The sequence below is a fragment of the Sinohyriopsis cumingii genome, chromosome 19 (genome assembly GCF_028554795.1).
Source record: "Sinohyriopsis cumingii isolate HCF-2022 chromosome 19, ASM2855479v2, whole genome shotgun sequence".
NCBI classification, from domain to species: Eukaryota; Metazoa; Mollusca; class Bivalvia; order Unionida; family Unionidae; genus Sinohyriopsis; species Sinohyriopsis cumingii.
The window spans coordinates 40,360,507-40,369,470 of NC_142979.1; positions in this window are offsets into that span (position 1 = coordinate 40,360,507).

The following is an 8,964-nucleotide window of genomic DNA, read 5'->3' on the forward strand; positions in this document are numbered from 1 at the left end:
TGCAACATTATTACCAGTGACTGTTAGATTTCAGAAAAAGTTTGGTGTAGCTTTGTACTGAACAGACTGTAAACAAGCTTGATCTTTAGTATACCAGTCACATAGAGGAGTTACGGCCCCTGATTTTCCATCATTCAAACTTTGGTTACTGAAGCTTAACTAGACAAGGGATATATAATTTTAACTCACTTTTAATGTACATTTACATTGACAAAATGTCAAATTAGTTTGATTTCTATCTTTCCATGATATGTACAGGAGTTATGTCCCTGATTTTCTGTCCTGCCAATGGGTTTCCACAGGTAGTTAGTGTATTTTGAGAGTCCTAACACACTTGTTAAATTTACACTAGTAAGATCTTTTCTTTATGAGCATTGCCCACGCAGAACCAAAAAAGAAATGATGATACTACCAGATAAATTCAAACTACATCATCATAATATGCTGATTAATCACAGTTATTAAGCTGTTGAATGGGTATGTGGTCTTAAACTAAGTAACAGAGAAGAGCATTATTAATTCCCAAGTAATCCTAAGTTTTAACACAAGTACAAATGTACAACGTTCCAGTTGAATTCCAGAGGTATTCCCATTAAATTCCAATATGAAAAGTGTTGGCGTGCCTGTAGTCTCTGATGTGTTAATGAGACAGTAGCCTGGATTGTGATGATGTGCTAACAGTTTTTTGATGCATCATAATAATATAATCGAAAAATTTCCTCGGCTGATTTCACTATAACTCCACATTAATGCTCCTGTCCAAGAATATTATTGATGATCACTTTGCATTTGCAGTGAATAATACTTTGAATAAATAAATCCAACCAAATGAAAAGCTGAGTACAACAGTAAGATTGATTTTGCTTCAAGATGTTACGGCAAGAGTGAGTAATTTCTCGAGTAAACAACAATATACACAAAAATTAAGACATAGCAATAGCCCATGAAGTCAGCTTCCTCTCTAAAGCATTTAGAGCTGTCAACAAGTTTAGGAAGTTCCAAGTGAAACACTCTGTCACAGACTCCGATTCAAATAAACATGTTTACCTCCAAATATAATGATCTGAATATTTAACCTATGCGTTTTGAGAAATGTTGCTTATGTTTTATGTTGTTACATTGTAGTAAACTAAACTGTTCTTAGAGATATGATATAAAGTTTTCACGAGTTTAAGATAAAATAAAAAATTTCGTTATCAGGGATAATTTATGGATGTTTTGGATAGAGTAAAAGTATCATCCAAACCAGTTCTATTATAAATTAACATTCAATAAAATAAAAATGTTCATTTGAAGTTGTGGTTGCATTTGAAACTGGCATATGATAGAAAAATTTCTACTTGTGGACATTTTTACACCATTGTTTTGCGAAGGACTTAATTTTCTTTCCTCATGTGTAGTGAATCGTCCTGGCACTGAATGAATTATTTCATGATAATGCTCAAGTATAGTCTCTTTCCAGTGTCTACATGAAACAGCTCGTTTGTTCCTATCATTTGCAAATAAATAACCAGTAAACATTTAACTGAAAGGGTTCTGGACAAAATAGGATACAAACAATTCAAGAATACCTGTGAATCTTTATAAATGCTAGAGCTGCTTAAACTTTAAAATCATTGTCAGATATTGTGAATTTTAGTGTTGCATGAACAATTGGAAAATTTCTTATCGAGAGCTTCAGATGAACTTAAGACGTCACACTGTTTAACAGAAAAATGGAATTAGATATTTCATTTGATTTTTAACATTATCATAAGTGTGTCCCTTATATTTATGTGGAATGACTTCTTATTTTGTGTTTTTTGTTTTGTATTGTTTTTAAATTTTGTTTTGTTTTTCTAATTTTCATCATCTTTTCAGTTGGACTATGGCATCGTCTGTCATTGTGCATTTTCAATTTCTTCGCTGTGTAACTAGCAGGAAAATGATGATTTTGAAATGAAATACCTCTATATGAAGTTGAAGATTATACAATACAATTATAAAGATCACGTAGAAGTCGATTAAAGTGTACATCTTATAGGTGGCTTTGATGAAGTGACCGCTACAACAACGTTAAACAAGAACAAACTTTAAATTGAAGGAACTATAAAGAATTCTGCTCATAAAATGGGCTCTGACTTTGTTAGTTAATATGCAAGAGTCATGTATCGATGTAGCAAGTGCGTTTTACACATTAAATGAAAAGATCGATATAATAATGTAACTGATTTTAGGATCATCCAAAAGAAACGTCTGAGAGACAACCTAACTACACAATAGACCCTTCTGTTGTAGAAATGCGAAGAACAAGTACCCAAGATTATAGAAACGCACGCTTTGGAAACTTCAGATCCGCAACATAGAAATGGATGAGCACAATTTAAATCTGAAATAGAAGCATTAATTGGGTGAAATTTAAAAAGTACAAAATCAGCCTGCATATCAAAGACAAAAACAATCACAAGTGCTAATTTACTCCACAAGGAAAAATAGAGATGAGAAAGAGTAATCTATTAAAACTGCCACATCAAAAATTGGAGCTTTTAAGTAGAACTCGAACGTCATGACCAAGATACCTGAAGAAAAAATACACTCCTGGAGGATACATTGTGGTGAAATAAATATATTACGAAATGAACTATACACAGTTTAAATTATGTGGTCGGAACTAATTTGGCAGTACTGAAATATTTGAAAATATTTCCAAGTTCAACATGACCAAAATAAAAGAATTAAACATCCTCTCAGAGAAAGTTGAAACTGTTTTTACAAACGCTGGAACAATTATTGATATAAGTAAAGCGACAACGCTGGCAATATCAGCATTTTCTTTGTTTGCTGCTGATGCTGTGAAAGTGTTATTCGACCTTTTCCAAGGGAGTCGCTTTTGATAATATTGACAACGATCTGTTAGTTGTCCAGCAAGGCATTGACAGCATCACCCGGTGTTACTAGTAGACTGATAACACTAGACAACAAATTTTTACAAAAGTCATGTTACTGAAATAAAATTAGTCAATTCTTATCAATTTTTATGTGCTGAACACGAATATGACAGTCAAATTGCAAAATTGGCTCTAGTTTTTTGTAATCTGCAAGAAATTAATGTTTACATAACGAAATGCATTCCAATAGTGAAAGGTCAACTGTAATAGCCTACCTATAAAAAATCAAGTCATTGACTACATCTTAGATTTCTTCGCCTGTCTCTTGTACAGCTGTTCGGGAGCATCTCTGAGGAGTGTCCAGCAGTAGTCAGCCAGCATTGTAGTGGACCATTTTCCCTGGTATCTTTGTTCCATTGTTGCGATATCTTGATGAAAACGTTCGCCGTGTTCATCACTAACAATACCACAGTTGCTAGGAAAGAAATCCAAATGGGAATGAAGGAAGTGAATCTTTAGAGACATATTGCAGCCAAGTTTCTTATACTTCATCAACATGTCTTCTACTAGTTCCTTATAGTTTTCTGCCCTAACATTTCCGAGGAAGTTTGTAGAAACTAGGCGAAAAGCATTCCATGCTTGTTTCGCGTCACCTTCCAGCAAGTTGTTGAACCGGTCATCTTTGAAAAGCTCTCGAATCTGAGGACCCACAAAAACTCCCTCTTTAATCTTTGCTTCGCTGAGTCGAGGGAATTTTTCATGCAGGTATCGGAATGCTGGCAAAGTCCAGTCAATGGCTTTCACGAAGTTCTTCATCAAACCTAGTTTGATGTGAAGGGGTGGTAGCAAGATTTTCTGAGCCTCAACCAGAGCTGGGTGTTGGATATTCTTCTCTCCAATGGCTACATTCTGCCTGTGAGTCCATTCCTTCCTCATGTAGTGCATTTCCCTTGCTCGGCTATCCCACTCGCATAAGAAACACATGTATTTTGTATATCCTTGCTGCAGTCCCATTAAAAGGGCAACTACCTTCAAATCACCACAGAGGTGCCAGCTGTACTTGTTATACTCAATGGAATTCAGTAGCTGCCTTAAGTTATCGTATGTCTCTTTCATGTGGACAGCATACGCTACTGGAATAGATGGAAGAATGTTTCCATTGTGCAAAAGCACAGCCTTGAGACTCAGTTTCGAAGAGTCCACAAATAGTCTCCATTCTTGTGGGTCATGAGTGATTTTTAAAGCATTCATGAGGCCCTCAATATCGGAACAGAATATCAGATTACTTTCCTTTCTGAAGAAAGGCTCCAATTGCTGGTGGCGCTTTCAATATGCAGTAATTGTGACATCTTCTTCTAGAAGATTCCATTGTTGGAGTCTTGATCCTAGCAATTCTGCCTTGTTCTTTGATAAGTCCAAATCACGAATCAGGTCATTTAGTTCTTCCTGTGTTATTCTGTGTGGGGTTGATGATGCACCACAGTGAAAATCTGGATCACTGCATGCTGATGGACCAGGAGAAGAACAGGTCGACTCACCTTTGTCTTCGTCAGATGAATCAAGAGAATATTCTGCTGGAGGTTCTGGAATAGGAAGTCCCTCACCATGTGGAACTGGTCTCAATGCAGACGGAATGTTTGGGTAGACTATTCTCGACTTCTTTCGCTTCGTTATTCCGCCGGAAAGAGGAGGAACCAAGCAGAAGTAACAGTCATTTAGGTGGTTGCTTGGCTCTCTCCACACCATTGGGACTGCAAACGGCATTGATGACCTTTTGCAATTCAACCACTGTGAAAGCTGTGTTGTACATGTAGCACAGCATATATGCGGAGCCCAAGGCTTGTCTTGGTCACCAACCTTGCATCCGAAGTAAAGATGATATGCCTTCTTCACTTGAGAATTGATACTTTTCTTCTGGTTGGCAAATGTCACTTCCCCACAAATATAGCAAAAATTGTCCGCGGTATTAACACACTTTCGAGGCATTACTGTTCTTTATTGTACGTAAATGGATAAAATAATAAGTTTTATGTAACAGTAGCTTGAACTGTCTCGCACAACGTCTAAAATATTTTAAATGCTGAACCTATCTGATTGGGCTTTATATAGTACACTGCTTACGTCAGCTTAAGCAGCCGCCTGGCATTAGTATAATAGGCCTACACATGTATAGTACACTGCTGACGTCAACTTACTTCAGCAGCCGCATGGCATTAGTATTGTATTGCATCAGAAAATGATGCAATCAACTGTGGATGATGTGAGCATGATGGTATTATGCAATGTTACATCATTATTCCGGATGTTGCTGCAGTCCTACTGGAGAAATTTACACAGTGAAACATAGAAAATGAGGTATATGAATATCTTCAAAACGAGAGCCAATACAAATTTTTCACGGTTATATTCGTGTTCGGCACACCAAAATACTACAGATTAGGGCCTTTTCAAGTCAGTAATGATTTCACTGTTGACCAGTGTAACTTGGTTATTTATGAGTTCTGACCGAAATGCATCTTGTATAGCTGTACACTTTATATTTATTTCATATTACATAAATGGTTTTCTCACTTGCATTCTGTGATCATAAGTGTTGATACGGCATCACAGAGGATACAAGAGCGCTAAACTAGGTCAAGAAGAAATTGGACCGCTGTTACAGTTCTACAGCTGTACTGACGGTAGAATTTAACCGATATTTCAAAAATGTACAAAATTTCGACCCTTTTCAATGCATGACTAATTTCATATTTGTCAATTGCTATTCCTATTAAAAATCTTCGAGTGTATTGTACATCTTGCTGAATACAAATTTCTGTATTTACTCATATTAAATAGTTACTTACTCCTGTCATGTATGTCTTTTAGCGATGTTGACAATCAGCAGATCAAGATTTGTAATCTTGAGTACCATTATGTACCATCCAGACTTGTAAAAGAATACAAATGGGTTTCACCAAGGTATGTATGTATGTATGTATGTATGTATGTATGTATGCATGTATGTATGTATGTATGTATGTATGTATGCATGTATGTATGTATGTATGTATGTATGCATGCATGCATGTATGTATGTATGTATGTATGTATGTATGTATGTATGTATGTATGTATGCATGTATGTATGTATGTAGATCCATCCACGACTTGACCAAATCATCTCATCTAGGGAGGTAGAGTGATCAATCCGCAACTCATCGACCTTGATTACGCAAGGGATTTCCCATACATTAAGGGACCGACCGTTTAACTTTCAGTGAAGATTGTGAACTGGGGTAGGGCTGGAATTTTTTTTCGAGTGAGGATTTTTTTGTTCCTTTACCTTAAAATAATTAATGTGTTTTAAAACTACTATAATGGATACGATAAGTTCTTTGTTTTTTTTTTAAAATTATTTAAAGAATAGATTTATTTTGGCAAAGTCCCAGCTCGCCCCTTCTCTCAAATTAATGGCCTATCCTTAAGTATGGGCGCGACAGGAGAACGCCTTTATAAGGAAGAGGAAACTCGAGTATACCTGGAGGAAACCACTGTGTCTTCGTAGAAAAGTCGGACCCTTCAGAAGTGTTACCTTTGCGCCGTTTCCTGGTCTCGAACTAGCGACACTTTCGTATGCGGTCTAACGCGCTACCCGTAGTTGGTGAAGTCTTGCCATTATTAGCTTCTTACAGCATGACAATGACAACAAGCCCCAGCCCCATACATTCACCTAGTGCTTGAAACTTTTCACTGTTGTCTTGAATTTTATTTACAGTGAAACAGTGGATCACAATGTTGAACTCTTTCGCACGCACGTGAGTCAGTGTCGATGTCCAATGAGGAAAAGGGACAGAGTTTTGTCACCAGCGTAGTTATTCAGAGAGTCATATTAAAAAAATAAAAAACATTGATAAAAATATTTGACAATAAATGTCTCAGGATTGACCCTTGAGGAACTCGAATTTGAATTTCATTCCAGCCAATCGCCTGCATCTTAATTTGCTGCTTCCCATTTGCCAGGTAAGATACAGGGTAAATCTGACATACCGTATGCCTGATGCATGCAAATGAGAACATCACGAGAAAGACGGTCCAAGACCAAATATAAATACACCAGAACTTCGCCTATATAGTTATTATTGTCAACAGCCTTCTTCTCTTCTTCAAGCAAGCATAAAAGAGTGGACTGGCATCCATGACCGTTTAGAAAGAAAAACAACTATACTAACTGGGTCTCAATCGATTTTGCAGTGTGGATATGATATGTAGAATGCAAACGGGTTTAAAGCTACTTTTATCAAGAAGAGTCTTATTTTTGAAAATACCTGGGCTTCTTTCAGAAGACCAGGAAAAATGTTCGACTGTAGCGTCTTGTTTATTAGATTTGTAACATGGTCAACAAGGCTTTGTGTCCCAGCGTAACACAAATTGATCTCCCACCCTACCCTCCATCCCCATTCCCAGTAACGAAACAATCATATGTCAGGTTTTGCATGCTAATGTTCCTTCATAAATTACAGCTTGTTTCATTCTAAAGCGTCATCAATTAGATGCTTTTAGGGCCATGGTCATCGGACTTAAATGGAACGGATGTTACTAAAAGTGGACGCGACTTTTTGTGCAACATAGAAATGCCAAGAAAGCAGAAGATTGACTACTAAACACATAAGGTATATTTTATATTTAAACAATCATCTTGACAAAACTAACTCTTGTGCTGTGACTTTGTACGGGTTCGGAATATTCGATTATTGAGGGTAGTTGATACACTTTGTTACACATGGACGATTTATGAAGTTGACTGGCGACCCTTGTCCAGCGAAAATTTGACTATGGCATTTTGACGCATTTGATCTGAAAAAGGCTTAAACGTTAAAACTACGTGCTACCTAAAATCATGCTTCGTTGATGGAATCAACTGAGTTTACGACAGAAGGGGAGAAAAATGGAATTATACATTTTACCTTATCACTCATAATGTTTACTTTATGAATTACACCCCGAAAAATATTTATCTATGATAATGTAATCCTATAATGACGCTGTCTCCAGTCTGTGATCAAACATATTTAGATTGCAATATCAGAGAGAGAGAGAGAGAGAGAGAGAGAGAGAGATGGGACTTTCTTAGAGATCAAAATAAACATAAAGACTTGGAAGACACTGAGAATTGTTCTTATGTATCGTACTAGGCAGCATAGGACAAATGATAAACGAAATGACACTGCGACAAAAAAAAAAAAAAAAAAAAAGAACATGAATGAACGAGACGAAAATCTGTATTATCATTTGAGAAAGCTCGAGAGCACATTTTTAAACAATCTATTTAGCAAATAACACGTAATGGTATACATTGAAATTTATGCATTTATCACGCTATCCGGGATAGAAATATTCATAGAAAACATTAAATTCGGAAAAGACGAAAATGAATCAACGCGATAAACAATCAAACAAAATCACAATTTTTAACCCCCGACATACGGATGAAATCTATATACTATTTAGTATAATTGTCCCTATTCAGTTTGACATAGTTTGTCAATATTTTTCAGGTGTAGACAAAAACAAAGTCATTATAAAACAATATGGTAATGTCACAGAAAAAAAGGCAAAGTAATAGCCAGGTAAATTTAGAGTGGGCTTTTGGAAAGTTGTGCATTTTCAAGACAGATTTGCTTTAGCGAGTGAAATAATTATAGTTGTTTCTTTAGCTGCAGAATGTAATCGAGAGGCAGTCAAATTTATATTTCAAACTGTCGCAAAATCTATCGTAGATACGGTGAACATTTCTGGTTAACATGATCCGTGTGACAAAATGATGCTGACTGGCTCTGTCCAAACACCAAAACTCGGTCAAGCGTACTTGTATCAATGACAATATTGATGAATCAGGAATATGATCGCATCAGCAGTCGATAATGAATTACTTTATTTATGTTATCTTGGCAACGTCTTCCCTGGCCAAGGGTCCTCGATCCATTTTATTTCATGTCGATGTGATACGAAGACAATCGACGACACTTGGCTGGCGATAATGTCTTGGTAAATAATACAGCTGGTGTAAATAACAGCGTGGGAAAAGATGCTCATAAACGAAAAACAAATACAAATA